At 47.7% G+C, this 19,362-nt stretch overlaps 1 protein-coding gene and 1 long non-coding RNA gene across 15 annotated transcripts in view; one reads left to right on the forward strand and one right to left on the reverse strand.

Annotated features, from left to right (window-relative positions):
* The window catches only part of DAB1 (DAB adaptor protein 1), a 587,491-nt gene that overhangs the window by 419,757 nt on the left and 148,372 nt on the right, over positions 1-19,362 (reverse strand). For all 14 annotated transcript variants that reach the window (XM_083157604.1, XM_083157603.1, XM_083157607.1 and 11 more), the window contains exon 2: positions 9,021-9,068. The gene's annotated coding sequence lies outside the window, so the exon portion shown is untranslated. The remainder of the gene's footprint in view (positions 1-9,020; positions 9,069-19,362) is intronic.
* On the forward strand, positions 442-14,904 carry LOC146026720 (uncharacterized). Its single transcript, XR_014454531.1, has 3 exons — positions 442-756; positions 10,513-10,710; positions 12,771-14,904. It is a non-coding gene; the product is annotated as an uncharacterized LOC146026720 (long non-coding RNA).

Raw genomic sequence — 19,362 nt, forward strand, 5'->3', positions numbered from 1 at the left:
TTGTTCCATTCAAGACTTGTCCGGGCAGAATTAGCGTGCGGCACATCAGTGCTCCCAATCACAGTAATGGGTAAAAATACAGTTATTAACGCATCAGATCATAACCATGGGCTATTATCACGCTGGTGGGCCTGAGGTAAGTATCAGGCCTCTTGATTGGTCCTTTGTTTTTGAACCCAATAGGTGCCCAGTGAGGTATGACCACACCCCCTTTTACCCATGCGCAACACAGGATACAAATGGGGGGTTATTCAGACTTGATCGATGATGTGCGAATTCACAACCGAGAGATAATTAAACAACTGTGCCTGCGTATGGATCGTAACATGCTTGCTCCAAGCCAAACAGTGTCAAAAATCTGCGATTACGCTATTCGCAATCCCCTCACAACTTGACTGACAGGAAGCCGCCATTTGTGAATGATAACCAGGGGCGGATTGGCCCACCGGGAAACCGGGCCGTTTCCCGGTGGGCCGCCACCTTTTAAGTCAGAATGGGCCGCCTACCTCACTGGGCTGCCGCGGCATCTACGTGCTGGGCCGCGGCACTGTGCCCTCAATGAAGATGGCTGCGTGTGCTTCGTTCCGTCCGGCTCCCTCCTCCCTGCTGCTGCTGCTGCTGCAATGAGCTGCAGATACAGCCGCTGGCAGCCAGGGGGAGCACCTCTCAGACTGATGACGTCAGCCTGAGAGGGAAGAGAGACGAGGAGCAGCAGCGCTGTGGCCGGGCTTCTCATCTTCCAGAAAGAATTATAATGTGAGTCACACTGTGGGCTCTGGGGACACTGGTTGGCAAACTTGTTAGGGAATGAGGGGGGGGGGGGGGGGGTGGTAAGGGGAGAGAGAGACACTCACCTCTGTCGCTGTGTGTGAGGGACATGGGGAATAAATCTCCCTGCATGTGCCAGTTACAGTGTAGGTAGGCTTTGCTGGAGGGGAATCTGTGTGTGTGACATTCCTGCACATGAGGGGGAAGGGGGTCTGTGACATTAGGGCAGACAGACTCACTGTGACAACTCAGATCCCCCTCCAGCTCAGCTCCCCCATAGGCAGACATGTGACATTCAGATCCCCCCCCCATGTCTGTCTATAGGGGCTGTGCTGGAGGGGTATGTAACATGTCTGCCTATGGGGGGCTGTTCTGGAGGGCCTGGGGCATGGGAATATGTGACAAGTCTGCCTATGGGGGTGGGGGATGTACTCAGGCCCGGCGACAGGGTGGGTCAAAGGGTACAGCTGACCCGGGCCCCGGCGTTCTCAGGGGCCCCAAAGCATGGCTGCGGTGATGATGCACTCAGCCGCCTACACAGCACCCTACTCAGCCGACCGCCCACTTAACCCTCCTGCCGCGCAAGTTCCTTCACCCACCACCCAGCCACACTGTGGGCGTTACATGTATAGGCGTCATTACAACTGCGGGCATTATGTGTAAAAGTATCATTACTACTGTGGGCATTATGTGTATAAGTATCGTTACTACTGTGGGCATTATGTGGATAAGTGTTGTTACTACTGTGGGCATTATGTGTATAAGTATTGTTACTACTGTGGGCGTTACATGTATAAACATCGATACTACTGTGGGCATTACATGTATAGGTGTCATTACTACTGCGGGCATTATGTGTATAAGTATCGTTACTACTGCAGGCGTTATGTGTATAAGTGTTGTTACTACTGTGGGCATTACATGTATAGGTGTCATTACTACTGCGGGCATTATGTGTAAAAGTATCGTTACTACTGTGGGCATCATTTATATAAGTGTTGTTGCTACTGTGGGCATTACATGTATAGGTGTCATTACTACTGTGGGCATCATGTGTATAAGTGTTGTTACTACTGTGGGCATCATGTGTATAAGTGTTGTTACTACTGTGGGCATTACATGTATAGGTGTCATTACTACTGCGGGCATTATGTGTATAAGTGTTGTTACTACGGTGGGCATTACATGTATAGGTGTCATTACTACTGCGGGCGTTATGTGTATAAGTGTTGTTACTACTGTGGGCATCATGTGTATAAGCGTTGTTACTACTGTGGGCATTACGTGTACAAGCGTTGTTACTACTGCTGGCGTTATGTGTATAAGTATTGTTACTACTGCTGGCGTTGTGTATAAGTATCGTTACTACTGCGGGCATTACATGTATAAGCATTGTTACTACTGTGGGCATTATGTGTATAAGCGTTGTTAATACTGTGGGCATCATGTGTATAAGTGTTACTACTGTGGGCATTATGTGTATAAGTATCGTTATTACTGCTGACGTTATGTGTATAAGTATCGTTACTACTGCGGGCATTACATGTATAAGCATTGTTATTACTGTAGGCATTACGTGTACAAGCGTTGTTACTACTTCTGGCGTTATGTGTATAAGCATTGTTACTACTGTGGGCATTAAGTGTATAAGTATTGTTACTACCATGGGTGTTATGTGTATAAGTATCGTTACTACTGCTGGCGTTATGTGTATAAGTATGTAAGTCCATTCTGCTGCTAAGGGCGTGGGAAGGGATGCTATATGGCTGTAACAACGGACAGCCACTCTCAGCATAAGAGGTTGGCGGGCTGTCAGCGCAGTGGGGGACTGGATGTGGCTGGAAGAGCTGACACGCTGCTCAACTCAAAGCAGCGTTTCAGCTGATCCAGCCACATCCAGTCCCCCACCTCGCAGACAGCCCGCTCACCTACTCTGGTGAGCGGTGTATCAATGGCATATGTATAATGGGCATTACGGTGTGTGACATATGTATAATGGAGCATCACGGTGTGTGACATATGTATAATGGGCATCATGTGTGTGACATATGTATAATGAACATCACGGTGTGTGGCATATGTATAATGGAGCCTCACGGTGTGTGACATATGTATAATGGGCATCATGTGTGTGACATATGTATAATGGAGCATCATGGTGTGTAACATATGTATAATGGGCATCACGGTGTGTGGCATATGTATAATGGAGCATCATGGTGTGTGGCATATGTATAATGGGCATCATGTGTGTGGCATATGTATAATGGAGCATCATGGTGTGTAACATATGTATAATGGGCATCACGGTGTGTCGCATATGTATAATGGGCATCACGGTGTGTGGCATATGTATAATGGGCATCACGGTGTGTGGCATATGTATAATGGAGCATCACAGTGTGTGGCATATGTATAATGGACATCACGGTGTGCGGCATATGTATAATGGAGCATCACGGTGTGTGGTATATGTATAATGGGCATCACGGTGTGTGGCATATGTATAATGGACATCACGGTGTGCGGCATATGTATAATGGGCATCACGGTGTGCGGTATATGTATAATGGCATCACGGTGTGTGGCATATGTATAATGGAGCATCACGGTGTGGCATATGTATAATGGACATCACGGTGTGGCATATGTATAATGGGCATCACGGTGTGCGGTATATGTATAATGGCATCACGGTGTGTGGCATATGTATAATGGAGCATCACGGTGTGTGGCATATGTATAATGGACATCACGGTGTGGCATATGTATAATGGGCATCACGGTGTGTGACATATGTATAATGGAGCATCACGGTGTGTGGCATATGTATAATGGGCATCACGGTGTGTGGCATATATAATGGGCATCACGGTGTGTGGCATATGTATAATGGAGCATCACGGTGTGGGGCATATGTATAATGGGCATCACGGTGTGTGACATATGTATAATGGGCATCACGGTGTGCGACATATGTATAATGGGCATCACGGTGTGCGACATATGTATAATGGGCATCACGGTGTGTGACATATGTATAATGGGCATCACGGTGTGTGACATGTATAATGGACATCACGGTGTGTAGCATATATATAATGGGCATCACGGTGTGACATATGTATAATGGGCATCACAGTGTGACATATGTATAATGGGCATCACGGTGTGTGACATATGTATAATGGGCATCACGGTGTGTGACATATGTATAATGGAGCATCACGATGTGTCGCATATGTATAATGGACATCACGGTGTGGCATATGTATAATGGGCATCACGGTGTGTGACATATGTATAATGGGCATCATGTGTGTGACATATGTATAATGGGCATCACGGTGTGCGACATATGTATAATGGAGCATCAAGGTGTGCGGCATATGTATAATGGGCATCACGGTGTGCGGCATATGTATAATGGGCATCACGGTGTGCGGCATATGTATAATGGAGCATCACGGTGTGCGACCTACAGTATGTATAATGGGCATCACGGTGTGCGGCATATGTATAATGGGCATCACGGTGTGGGACATATGTATAATGGGCATCACGGTGTGTGACATATGTATAATGGGCATCACGGTGTGTGACATATGTATAATGGGCATCACGGTGTGTGGCATATGTATAATGTATATACGCCACCCTGCTTCCCCCTGCCTACCTGAATCCTCCGCAAACCCACATCCTATGCCACTCTGTGTCTCCCCTCTGTCACCCTACATCCAACGCCACCCTGCGTCCCCCCTCCCTGTATCCTCTGCCACCATGCAACCAACGCCACTGTATCCTCTACCACTTTGCGACTCCCCTCCCTGCATTCTCTGTCACTCTGCGTTCCCCCTCCTACACTGCATCCTGTGCCACCATGCCCCCTCACAATCTGCGTCCTATGCCGTGGCGTCACTAGGCAGGTGCGGGGGGTGCGACCCGCACAGGGTGTCACCAGTAAGTGGGGTGACACCAGTGGTGCAAGTATGGCAGTATGGCGTACCGGTAAAAGATATACTGCCGGTACCCCGTACCCCCATAACTAATTCCCCTAAAACTTGTAAATGCGCATGCGCGCATATGTAAGTGGCAGGGGCGTGGCCTCCGCCGCCCCGCCACTGCTGATAGCGTTCGGAGGGGAGCGCATCTCTCCTTCCCCTCCCTGTGTCACTGTGACACAGACACCAATCAGAGCTCGCGGGCTGGCAGCCAGTCAGGAGCCAGCCCACGAGATAGAAGACGGAGGGGCAGGAGAGACAGAAGATGCGCTCCCCTCCCCAGGGAAGAAGCAAGCAGCGGCGGCAGGGGACAACAGTAAGTTGCACTGTGGGGGCATATCTGGCACTGGGGGCATATCTGGCACCGGGGCATATGTGTTGCACTGTGGGGGCATATCTGGCACTGGGACATATGTGTTGCACTGTGGGGGGCATATCTGGCACTACGACATATGTGTTGCACTGTGGGGGGCATATCTGGCACTGGGGGCATATGTGTTGCACTGTGGGGGCATATGTTTAATGGACATCACATTGTGCAGTGTAATGGGCATTACGGTGTGGGGAGCGTTGGGTAATTGCCATCACAGTGTGGGGTGTAATGGGTATCAAGGTGTGCGGCATAATGTGTAATTAGCATCACAGAATGCAGTGTATTGTGTAATTAGCATTGCGGTGTGGGGCGTAATGTGTAACTGGCATCACGTGTGCCGCATTATGTGTAATTGGCATTACGTCATGTGTAATGGGTATAGTTTGCTAAAATGTGCAATCTGCAGGTACACAGTACAATCATGGTACAGACCACGCCCCCTTCTGATAGGCCACACCCCCAATTTTTCGGCACGCCTCCGGCGCGTACAAGCATCCATTCTCTGTCTTCCAGAAAGTTGGCGGGGGGGGGGGGAGGGGTGACACCATGAGTTCCTACACCGGGTGACACCAACCCTAGTGACGCCACTGGTCCTATGCCACCCTGCATACGTCCTCCCTCCCTTCGTCCTCAGCCACCCTGCATCTCCCCTCCCATCATTCTACACCACCCTGCGTCCCCCCTCCCATGCGCCTATTCTGTAGCCTGAGGGGCTGGGGACACAGCAAGCAGCTCGGAGAGCAACTAGCCATGCCCCCACAGCAGCGAAAATGGTGTGTGGCCTCGTTGAAATAGGCCACACCCCCATAATGCTACACACACCCCCATTAGGGCTGCTTCAAGATATTTCCCGGGCTGGTTTTAATTCCCAATCCGCCCCTGATGATAACCGCCCATTTTCTGTGAGTGTGCAGTGAAACGCAGGCGTTCCCAGCAGTTTCCAAGGAGTGGCGGCCTCATTCAGCCTGATTCTGTCGCACAGTTGTGGAAGGGTCAGAGTTACACACTGTTTCCCCCTTGTGAACTGGTCAAATAGGGGACCAGAGAGGGCTGGGCGGAGGGAACAAGGGGGCAGCGGAGAGAGATAAAGTACCAGCCAATCAGCTCCTGTCATTTTTCAAAAACAGCCTGTACCATGGCAGCTAGGAGATTATTGGTTGGTACTTTGGGCCTAATTCAAACCAGTTTGCTAGGCTTTGTGTAATCACAGCCTAACGAACAGGAGAACGTTGCCTGCTACACATCTGAACACCTGCCCCCTCCCCTCATCCTAGCGAGGGGACGTGTCTGCGAACGCATCCCTCGCATGTGGCCGAAGGGGAGATAAATCAATCGATGGTCGCTGACCATTGAATGATTTTTCTCCCCTTAGGTAATAAAAGTCAGTCTAGACTGACTTATATTTGGGCCGCTATCTGCCGAATTGTGGGCGGGCGCTGACTTCAGCCAACTGTCCTGAGCAGGCATCGCCACGACTGCGTTCATAGAGGATCACCCTTCCCGGAGCGTACAGCTGGGCGAGTGTAAAACTCACTACAGTCGCGCGCTCATGCACATAATCACGCCTGTGCAACGCTTGAACGACGGGGATGAATTTGGACCCTAATGATCGTGTTTGAATCGGGCACATAGACCCCTAAAGATTGTAAGCTGTATTGAGGCAGAGAGTGGTGACATTGTAGGAATAACTGTTAACCCTTTGCAGTCCAATTTTTTTTTTTTTGCAATTCAAACAGTCTGGTTTAAATGAATTGTCGGTACTTGTGTACAATCACGGCTCCCACGATGTCCATCGTATAGGAAAAAATTGCATCGCATCGCATGCGATTTTTAACAGAAATGCATCCAAATGCATTGAAATTAGTATCAAGCATGTTCAATGGCCCCAAATGTCATTTTTGAGGCTGTACCACCCCCACTATCAACGCGAACCCAAAGCGTGGCGAGCGCAGCGAGCCCGCGAGGGGCGGCGGTACGCGTCCTACGACCTTTTCATACCCCCACTATCCACGTCGGCGTGGAGTTGAGAATAGAAAGTGTGGCGAGCGCAGCGAGCCACCGAGCCCGAAGCGCGACGAACGCAGCGAGCCCCGCGAGGGGACACGGATACCTTCACAGGTATCCGCGTCCCCTCGCGGGCTTCACAGGTGTCCGCGGCCCCTCGCCACGCTTCGGGCTCGGTGGCTCGCTGCGCTCGCCACACTTTCTATTCTCAACTCCAGGCCGACGTGGATAGTGGGGGTATGAAAAGGTCGTAGGACGGGTACCGCCGCCCCTCGCGGGCTCGCTGCGCTCGCCACGCTTTGGGTTCGCGTTGATAGTGGGGGTGGTACAGCCTCAAAAATGACATTTGGGGGCCATTGAACATGTTTGATACTAATTTCAATGCATTTGGATGCATTTCTGTTAAAAATCGCATGCGGTCGCACGCGATCGCATCGCATGCGATTTTTCAAAAATGCTTAAAAACTGCAAAAATCGCATGCCATCGCATCCCACTACATTTGGCATGTGATGGCATGCGATGGGTGCCGTGAAAGTACACAAGTACCGAATTGTCTTTTTTTTATTTTTATTCAAAAATGGTCTCCATCGAATGTTGAACGATGTCAATGTTCTTATTTTAAAGCGGCTCACCATTGGCTCTGCTACTAGCGCTAGGGCTGTTGGGCCTGACTAGACCTTGGATCTGAAATGGTTAAAAAATATATCCTATTTGCATATGTCTCGCGTTCTGAGCAGGGATTTCGTTTTCCTGCACCGACGAGCTCAAACAACGGTGAAACAATCGGCCTCAGCAACTAGTCTACGTTCCGCTGTCAATGCCCAGTGGGCTACGCACGGACTAAAACGACTGTCATCTAAACGGCATTAGCCAGAGGTCTGAGCTCCAGAAATGTAATTATATTTGTTCACTCAATTATGCAGATTAATATCCGGACCCAGCTAGCTGTCGCACAGCAATATATATATTTCCTGAGCACTCCTCGCTCAAAGCCCAGGACCGACTTCCATCACCGGATCCTTTCCGATTCCGCAGTCCTTGAGTCGGCTTATTTCCGGCAAAGAATTCCTGACAGCGCCACAGTCTGCGAAAGGGGCGAATGATGATTTTGAAAATTTGCGCTTTTTTTGTGTGTTTTCAATGCCAGCCAAAAGTATTTTGGTAAATTCCATTAATTCCGCAGGGTACAGAATGTGCAACCCACTGATAAGCGTAAGTACAATGCGCTGTTAATCAGCGCTCTATTCATCTGATAGCAAATACTTGTCGCGGAAGAAAATGATTATTGTAGGAAAGGAGCGCTGTAATTAGATAAGCTGCAATTTTTTACGACACACACACACAACCTATCGCTGCTTAAATATTTGCCTTTTGTCAGAATGATTTTTATACCGTGTACGGCCGCGGCGCAGTCTGCAGGATTATTACACCTTTAAGTCTAATCCCTTCGAATGGCATCAACCAAGCAATTTTGTTTTCATTAACTCGCTCCCCGCTAGGAGAGAATGATTCCCATAATATTTTTTTCTGGCTAAGAACGTACGGTATAGGTATAGAGGAGCGAGCGAGCCTGACATTGGAAGTTTCAACGTGTCTACCGTTTAATTACAGCCTGTTGTGCGTCTGGTCTGCCACGTAGCAAACGTTTTGTCTTTGCAAGAATTAGCTGGTAATTTGCATATCGGAAATAACCTACTATTTAAATTGCTGTTGGTGTAATTACATTTAACATCAATTACCTTTAAAAGCAAGTGCATTATTAAACAACACAATGGAGAGGGGAGCCGCTATTTTTGCTGGATCGCAGGCCTGGTAACCGATTTGCGAAACATAAACAGAACAAATATTTATATAAGTATATATATTACTTTACCTTTTCGGAGAGGTCGGTCTGCAGGCTGTACTGGAAGAGGGACATCACCTGAAGAAAAGGAGAAAATAATTCTATTAATCTCATTTGTACTTTCTTTACATGACATGTAGCGGGATGGGGATCATTGGGTACAAGGTGATTAGGTTGGCAGTGTCTAGGTTGAACTAAAAGAGTTGACATGCACAAAGGCCTTTTATCTGGTCCGTTCGTACGGACCAGAATCTTCGCAAGGGCATCGGTGGTTGCGTATGCGCGGGGTCATTTGTGCGCTCGGGGCCACGTTGAACAGTGTGTTTGCCGGGTGCACACCCAAGTGTGCGGGCGGGTGGAAGAAAGGGGCGTGGGGTGGCGGGCCTGGCCATTTGCATATGGGTATGCCCAGCATTTCATTGTGTTCCCATGAGAACGCTGTGCATTCTCATGCTGATGGGCGATGACGCGGGTGCGCGGCCAGGCAGCTGAAATCATCGGATGTCAGCTGCCCGCCCACTTCCTCCCGAGCCTCCACGCATATATATAAGTGACTTGAGAGTCACTTTTATATGTGTGCGGTCGCCGAACATCGAATGATGTGGGAGGATCCCCCAAGGCTGTAGGATGATGTGGGAGGATCCCCCAAGGCTGTGGGATGATGTGGGAGGATCCCCCAAGGCTGTGGGATGATGTGGGAGGATCCCCCAAGGCTGTAGGATGGCTGTTACAGTGTAACATCGATTCGCAGGCCCTGCGAGTGAATCGCCTTGCGAATGGGTGGTGCCCGGGCCATCATTCGCAATGCCGGGTTTGGTGCAAATTTGCATCCTTGCATATCAACCAGAATAACCCCCAAAGTGCCTGATTCAGACCTGTTCGCTAGGCTGCATGTGTTCGCAGCCAAGCAAACAGTTAAACACCCTGCCCGGACAAATGGCCGCCCCTCGCCGCGCAAATCCCCTCTCTAACATGCTAGGGGATGTGGCGTCAGCCGCCCGCCCCGAGCAGAGCCACGCCTGCATTCGTAGGGGAACCCCCAGTGTGTTTATGGGGATGCCCACAAAACAATTGGGCGCACCCCTGCTGCCGCCCCTGCCCGCCTCCGGCCTTCCTGAAGCGAACTGCTCGGTGAGTGCTCCAGCGGTTTTCACGTGCGCATAATCGCGCGTGCGCAAACTCAGAACATCAGGAAGAGGGCCGAAGTCAGACCCAAAAGAACGCGTCTGAATCGGCCCCAAAGTCAGCAAGGGGAAAATTTGGACACAATCAAAAATGTTGATAGGGAATTGGTTGTCACGTGAACATGGTCGACATGGTATAATGCATGTCGACTTATAGACTGACGATCTAATACAAGTTGATCCATAGTCCGGTTCCCCATATAGAGTATATTAAGTTTATAATCTGTGGCTATCCATGTCATTCATAATTTAATGGAATCAAAACAACATTATAAATATATATTATATTGTAATATTTGTTGAAACACTGTGCAAACTCCAATTTTCCTGTTTTCCAGGGAGGCTTCATGCCCTATCCTAAGATGGCCACTGCGATAGCTACTGAGCATGTGCCGGGGTCGTCTTGTCTTTTGACATTGTTAGAGCATCACAGAGAGATCTGTAATCCACAACAATTGCAGTATTCCTGCGCCGCCAACCAGTGCCCCCGCACCCTCACCCAGCTCCACTCCTCGAGAACCAGTATGCATGTAACAGTGAGTACAGCTGCACTGCTTCCTATCAACAAACCAACATCACTGGTTAAGTAACTGGGTTGTTCATCATTGAATCCTGGTGCTCACCCGCATGCTAAATTGTTGGAACAGCAGCAATTTACAAAATGAAAGGAAACTTCTAATTGAAACGTCTAATTGATATCAGATACAGCAGGTGTCCGCCATCGAGGACACAAAAAATTGTCTCCAGTGCAAATGCCCAATGATAATATATATGGTACCCCTTTCCAGAAGCACCATTCAGGCACAGGGGGGTTTGTGAGTCCCTAACCTAAAAATAAAAAATGGGTTAATTTTAGTATATTCTCCATGTGCTAATTACAATTGTACAAAGTTACTGGAACCATATTTCTCTGAACCGATCAATTCCTGAGATGGAAGCTGTAACATATGGGATGTGGGAGGCACCAAACTCCAGTCCCATCGCACAACAGCACTTTCATTCATTTAGTGTGATTTAAATGATCTTGGCAATGGCGCTGTTTGCAGACAGACAGACGTATTGCTCCTTGGTGTAGAGCAAGCGTGATCTGTTTGCTGGATGATATATAATGTTTACTGGTAGACAGCACTGGGCAGAGGCGTATTACCAGAGCAGGGTGCCTGCATGCAGTCTCTGTGTGGGCCCCCTCATAGAGCACTAGGAAATATAGAGTGCATACGTATATCTCTGAGAAAATGGCGCCATTTTCCTGGAGATCGTCCTACTGTGCATGCGTGATACTCTGGCAAAATGGCCACCGTTTCATTACTCCGGAGAATTCTGGAGCACTGCTGAAGCGGTAGGGGTTGAAGAAATGGTTGCAGGAAGTGCTGTGTGGCCCCCTGTACTCAGGGGTCTGTGTGTGTGGCACCCAAATAGATAGGTCACTACAGTAGCTCTGAGGTTATGGCAGAGGGACCACAGACACATAATTTCAGATTGTGTCACCGTACATAAGACACGAGGCCTGATCCATAGTTGCACCATGTTGCACTACCGTAGGGAAGCAGGTACGCAATACTGTACAGCTAATATGCTAATGCTTCAGGGGGGGTGAAAAGAAAAATCAGGCCACTTGCCGACATTGCAAATCCGAATGATGCGTCCGAAAGCACATTCACAACCATTGCGGAATGCCGTAGGTTTCCAGAGCCCTGCTCATTCGTACGGGGAGGTGGTCCAGGGTTTTGAAGAGGGATCCGGTTGAATTCCTCTGCACCGGTGCCCTGCGTGAAGTCAGGTGATTAGGCTTGAGCAGTCGGCCTGATTGGTTGTGTTAGTTACCAGTAGGGGAAGCTCCAAACAAGGGGCGGTGGCATAATTCAAAATTCAAATAGGGGAGTAACAGCAACTGCCATCAACTGCCATTCCAAACTGACTCACTGGCAGTTATAGCAGAGATATATATATGTCACAGACATTTGGCAGTGGCATTTCATACTACAACCCATCACACTGAGGCATTTGGACGCTTATTGAAACAGAATATATTTTCGCCTCGCGATGACGACCGATAATTACAGCGAATCTCAGAAAAGACACGGAGCAGTGTCACAAGACTTGTGGACAGGTGACCTCTGTCACCTCAGCTGTTACTGAACTACGACCCTCAGGATGTTAAGCCAGATTGTGGCAGTATCAGCGCCGGGGTATATGTCATACAGCGGGCGCGGCGTGCGGGAGGTCACCCATCCCTGGGAGTTCATGGCATTTCATCAGCAGCGCTCGCAGGAAATACAGCGCGTGTAATTATATAACGCTTCTTGGCTTTGCAGACTGTAACTTTGAAACCAAGGGGAATTTGTGATAAATCATAGATGTTGTGTTGTGAAAGACAGTTTAAGCCTTAAGGCTGCCAACAGCTACAGCAGCGAGAGCCCATGCTGCCAGATCCGCATGCCCAAGTTCTGTACATGCAAATATCGCTTACATGACTTGTTCTGCGTAACACATTATGAATTTAATACTTGGAAATTCATCAAATGAATGATTTATCTTCTTCTTAAAGGGCCCTCCCACCTTAAATAACTTCTTCTTTACATCTCCTCCTTCCCAGGTGCAACCAGGACTGCCGTCCGGGCGGCGGGACTGACGGAACTCAAGCCCAGACAGAAAGGGGGCACAGAACTATAGTCTATCAAGTATAATCTACATCTCTAAGCCAAATACCACTGACTCACGATATCGTAAGAGATATTTTATTGGAGATAAAATGCAAGCTGCTGTCCAAATTTCAAGGTTCTTAGTCCTCATGGTTCCGGAACCATGAGAACTAGGACAGCAGCTTGCATTTTTCAAAATTCCACCCCCAAAGGGCTGAATTGTGTTTTTAACGAAGAAGCGGTTCCCGGAAAAAGGTCTTCTAAGTCATGACCATTAACAAAGCTCAGAGGCAGAGTTTGATCAGGGGGATCATCAGATACACACCAGTGGCTGGTGTGGATCTGAGGAGTGACTGCTTCTCCCATGGCCAGTTGGACGTTGCCTTTTCCAGAGACCGCTCCTCTGACAGTCCCTCCATTCTCCAGCCTGAAGGAAAGACTAAAAATGAAGTCTACTAGGAAGTCCTTCAAAATTAAAGTTCCACGCACGGAAATACTTAAATCCTGAAGCAAAGCACGGGTATTCGGCTAGTTTGTTATAAACAAAGGTCACATTTCCCTTGAAGCAATGTTGCTCTGGGTGCCACAACCCTTACGCATGGACCCCTACCACTGCCTTCGCCGGTAGGCCATTTATGCCCTAGCCCGACACTGGCTAAGACACACACAAGAATTCCGAAAGAGACGTTTCTTCTATGCAGCCAACCAACTTCATTATGTGCTTCAACCGAAGGACACAGCCCTCATTTTATCTTTATCTGTGACTGCTCGTGTGAAGGACGAAAGGCAGAATAAATACAGCGCCAAATATGTCTGGTCTTGCGGAAGCGTTATGACAGTTACCTTGTGACTGTGTTTTAGGGTTGGAGATACACAATGAACGTAAGAGGTTGATTCTTATCCCTCCTTATCTCTGCACGATGCACATGACACAAACTGTGCTCTAACACGCCGGATTAATCAATTGTATTGGTTCTGTCAGTAGTAAAGTACAAAGAGGATCGTGTTATCTGCCAGTGATGCTGATACTGACGCATACAAGTCCCGTTACTCAATACCAGGTGTCCCTCAGCAGATACCATGGAATTACCTCTACAGGATGATCTGCTGCAACCTTATCATAAAATATAAAAAAAAAAAAAAAAACTTATGTAAAGTAGGACTTAACTTTGACCTTAATTTTGTTATAGTCAGACTACAAAGTTGTGGAACCCCTAGGCAGCTGACTTATGGTAGAGTCGGCCCTGGTCAGGAGGCAGTTCCCTTGTGGATACTTGACTCAAGGTCCACCCCCCAAAAAAAGTTAACCCTACCCTCTACGGTATAGAATAATGTGTTCTTACTGCTCGTGTTGCTTATAGATTGTCTCTTTATGCTAATGATTCAGCCAGGCAGCATTGATCAGACATCGGCTGCACCATCGGACATTAGAGCAACTCTACGGTTGCTCGCAATGTCCATCAGATCATGGCCGTTGATGCCTAAGGAACTACGTCCTTCAACATAGTCCATGATACACACACTTGCGCCCAGAACCCCTTCAGTGACGCCATTCGGAATTGCATGGATCTCCATAAAATTCCAATATGGAGGAATATTCCAATATGCCGGAAGGGTGCAATCGCATTTTGTTTGTCAGTGTGTGTGTGGGTGGGGGTGGGCAACACCGTTATCTGGACCGTTCAACCTCTATGAGCCAAAAAATGGCAGCGATTTGCATGCCTTCGCAGCAGGGGACTACCCTCACGGTAACGGCTGCAGCGATTTATTAAATTGCAGATAGACTGCGATCGCATGGCAGACCACTACTTTACATTCGCGGCGGCCACCCAATATGCAAGACCGCAGTTACATTTCTGCTTTCTTAGCAAAACTGCCACTGACCCTGAAACTCGCCCCATAGTTCTCTTTCGACTCTCATAGAAACTTCGGTCCTATCACAAGTCAACGCTGAAATGTTTTTTTCCACACTGTCTGAGAATGACGATAAACACTATTAAAAGTATAATTGATTACGCCTAGCAATGACTCCGCTATTTGTGTGCAGAATCTCTTTCATCCAAACAGTTTAATGAGAAATAATGGCCGTGCGAGTAAGAGGGAACATTCCGTCCTGTCTCTCTGAAGTAGACGTATATGACTCTCTCTCTGCTGGCGAAGGCTATCAAGAAACGGATTCATTTGTTCAGATAGACGTCAATACAGAGGATCGGGAGAGAAGTAACTGTCATCTCTGCGATTACTCCCTACCACTTCTGTGTCATTCTAAATCTGTGCATTTACTTCCAGGAAGGGAGTGGGGTGGGGGGGGGGGGGGGGGGGTGTCAGGTCTAATTCAATATGACAGAGCTAAGGGAACCAGACTTGACGTGACACTGCAATGAATCCTCCGGTTGGGAATATAAGATTCATAAAACCCACCTACACACTCCAGACTAGAATTTCCATAAGTTCAACGTTTACGTTGACTTGCTATAACTCAGTTTTTATGATAAAATAAAAAAAGGAGGAGAAAATATGTTTCTGCTGATTTTATGTCCACAGAGAACGCGTTTAGTTACCTTTAGGCTGAAGTTATAAAAACTTTTAACTCTGCCGAAATCCAGCGAGCCTGTGTGGAAAATATCAGTTGCCTTTTCTTTATGGGAGGGAGGTGTATTAAACAGAAATGTAGTAACTCATTCAGGAATCATGGGTGAAATGTAATAGGATGAGAGATTCAGAAAGTGAGAGATTTGGTAAGAAATCTCCAGTTTTTTTAAAGCGCCAATCATTTATACTGCAAAAGAGAAGTTTGAATTTGTAAGTGTAAATGATTGCCGCTTTAAAAAAACTGGAGATTTCTTACCAAATCTCTCACTTTCTGAATCTCTCATTCTATTGCATTTCCGCCCATGTGTAATCAATCGAGATCCATGTTGGGGGGTTGAGGCGAGTGTTTGATTATTTACTATGTGCCACCACCACGGATTAAACTACAAATAAACATTGCTGGGCAGCACCGGCTGTTGGAAGCGGTGGTTTATTTTGCGTTCCTCACAATATGCTCATGGGCTGCGGGGCTGGACACAGTTCAGTGGTGGCAACACCCGTGTCTGAGCTGCGAGTCTCATTACATTACAACAGTGGGCATAATGTTCAAAGGGCACTACAACATTGAGCATAATGTGCATGGAGAACTACAACAGATGGCATAATGTGTAAAGTGCACTACAGCAGTGGGCATGTGTAAGGGGCACTACAACATTGATCCTAATGTGTATGGGGCACAACAGCAGTGAGCATAATGTTCATGGGGAACTACAACATTGAGAATGATGTGTAAGGGGCACTACAACAGTGGGCCTAATGTGTAAGGAGATCTACAATTGTGGGTATAGTGTAAGGAGCACTACAACTGTGGGCATAAGGTGTAAGGGGCACTACAACATTGATCATAATGTGTAAGGGGCAATATAACATTGATCAAAATGTGTATGGGCCCTTACAACATTAGGCATAATGTGTATTGGGCACTACAACAGTGGGCATAATAAGTATGGGGCACTACAACAGTAGGCATAATGTGCATGCGGCACTACAACATTGATCATAATGTGTATGGGGCACTACAACATTAGGAATAATGTGTATGGGGCACAACAGTGGGCATAATGTGTAAGGGGCACTACAACCGTACTTTTCCCATGAGACCACTATTACATTATTAAGACAACAGGGAAGTATCAAACCCATCCCACCAGTGCCTGTTTCCCTGCATGCAATTCCTGACCATAAGTCTGGCACAGAGCACAAACCTCATTCATATTTATTTTGCGTATTTTGTTACTGTTATTACTTTTGCTGTTTGCATCTCTACAGCACAAATAAGAACTGTTACTCATTAATTACATACATAGGGATTGTCAGACATCCACAGGCAAATTGGGTAAACTAGGGTAAGCCAAGAGGCTCAAATTCCAGCCATACAAGATCTGCAGAGCCACCAAACCTTATGGTGCTGAGCTGCGTACCGATATATCCCTGTTGTGAGGTATCTAAAGTTTCAAAGACAAAAACTACGCCCATAACACAAAGAGCGGAACTCTGCATGGAAGGGACATATATTTTTAGACTCTGACACATTTAGACATAATGGATAACACAGGCAGCTCCTAATGGACTCAGGGATTCACACCTTCGTTTCAAGTCAACTTATATTCACAGCAACTTCTCATCCCTGAGAAACAGAAGTGACACCCGTGACGCAGTGCGGCCATTCCTGGTAACAGCGCAGTTCACACCAAATGTAGCTCAACTATATCCAGTATAATGCACATTGTGCACTCATGCCCCCAATGTCTCCCTATCGCTAAGGTCTTGTTGCACAGACACTTTAAAATAGAGCGAATCCCCGGGGATCAGTTGCAGAACTTTTGTTTGCAGTGTTAGTTGGGTCAATTTAAACTTCCAGCAAATAAATGAGTGTTTTATATTCCTGATGAAACAATGGCTTAAACCAGCGGCTCCCAAATCCACTCTTCAAGTAATACCCTTAGAGCCGGATGCAAGGAGGGGTGAAGAGAGAGGTCGTCCTGGGGCCGCCACACATTAGGGGCCCCCACACTCTCCTCCGGAATCATGCACGCTGCTGGTACTGAAATCGTAACACTGCATGATTCAGCGGAGTCTTTGATTTCCCCACTACATAGCCACTGCCAGTATGTCCGCCAAGTTGATGCCAGGAGCTGAGGTGAAGCGGCACTATTTCACTCAGTCCTTGCTCCTTCCTCAGCGGCGCCGACAGTGTGCAACTGGCTGGCAGCGGGCTTTGAGCGGTGTGGCAAACACCTCACCCTCACATACAAGGCCATCTCCATACATCTCCAACCTCATCTCTCTTCATACTCCCTCCCACCCTTCACAGTTGACCGATGACCATTGCTTCTTCTCTACCCTGATCACTGCTTCTCACGCTCGAGTTCAAGATGTTGCCTGTGCTACACCCCTTCAGTGGAACACGCTCCTTCACTCCAATAGAGTCTCCTCAACCTTGCAAAGCATCAACCGGACACTGACAATCCAAACAAACAGCCTTTAATCCATCTCACCAATTCAATTTGAAGTGCATGACAGTGGGCCATGGGCCAACATTTTGGTCTACCTCCAGACCTTTCTCAAGGCCCCCACTATCGCCTTCTAAAGTGCATAGCCCCCCAGCTGCCATGTAAACCTTATATCCTGCCAATACCCTCCTGGACACACCTACAATATGCAAGTAAAACACAGATCATTAGTATTTAACAATATACCTTCATAAATATGGGTGTTTCAGATCTGCACATATCCTTCCATTTATTATAATTTTTGGCTAAAAACCAGTCAATTATCATATAGCTTAGCGATGACATTTCAAACAATGTGCCGCAACTGGTTTATCAGTAGACTGATGTACATAAGCAAGTTGAATAGAGGACCGATGCTGGTTCATTGTCTCGCAAAAGGTGCGGATGGTTTTACCAACATAAAACAGACCACTTGGGCAACGCAAGAAGTACACCACGTGATCTAATGTACATGTCAAATGATGCTGGATGACAGTCTTTTGGCCCGTGTGGGGATGATGAAATGAAGGGCCACTAATAAGGCCACAACACGTGGTGCAACTTGGACATCTGAAGCACCCTGGTTTAGCCACAAGCCATCTTTTGTCTGTCATGGGGCTTGGTGTGACATCCGGTCTCAACAGCATGTCCTTTAAATTGGGTGTGGATCGTATTGTCGACAGCACTTAAGTCGACAGTCATTAGGTCGACACCATTGGGTCAACAGGTGGCAAGGTTGACAGGTGTCTAGGTCGTCATGGGTGAAGGTCGACATGGGTTTAGGTCGACACAGCGTTAGGTCAACATGGCTTTTTTCTACTGTTTTTATTTTACCCGAGTGTCGAAACAGTCCACATGGACACAGTTGCAAGTCAACCGCAGCCCCTCGCATCGCTCTCTACGCTTGCCATGATTCAGGCATGGTGCCTCGCTGCGCTCGGGACACTATTTCATTCTCCCACCATGCCCTAGTGGATGGTAGGGCATGAAATACCGCCTATCGGCACATGTCGGCTCCAAAAACAGTAAAAAAATAAACATGTCGACCTTCCGAACTAAACTGTGTCGACCTAACGCTGTGTCGACCTAAACCCATGTCAACCTTGCCCCATGTCGACCTTGACACCTGTCGACCTTCACCCATGTCGACCTAGAACCATTTCGATCTTGCCACCTGTCGACCCAACGGTGTCGAGCTAATGACTGTAGACCTAAGTGCTGTCGACAATACGACTGCATCCCCTTTAAATGTTATCCCCGGGCAGCAATCAGTGGGGAAGCCTTGGTCACCTTATTGAACACTGGATCAGTACTAAGAATGCGCCAATTGTTCATGATGGATTTCTCCAGTTCTGCAGAACTTTTCTGACTATGACCGTGAGGTCAGGAGACAGTTGAGCGATGCAGATACTTACCGCCCCATTTCATCCAATCCGATGAATATGATCAAACAACAGATCAA

This window comes from Crinia signifera, chromosome 8 (assembly GCF_055691185.1).
Source record: "Crinia signifera chromosome 8, ASM5569118v1, whole genome shotgun sequence".
NCBI lineage: Eukaryota > Metazoa > Chordata > Amphibia > Anura > Myobatrachidae > Crinia > Crinia signifera.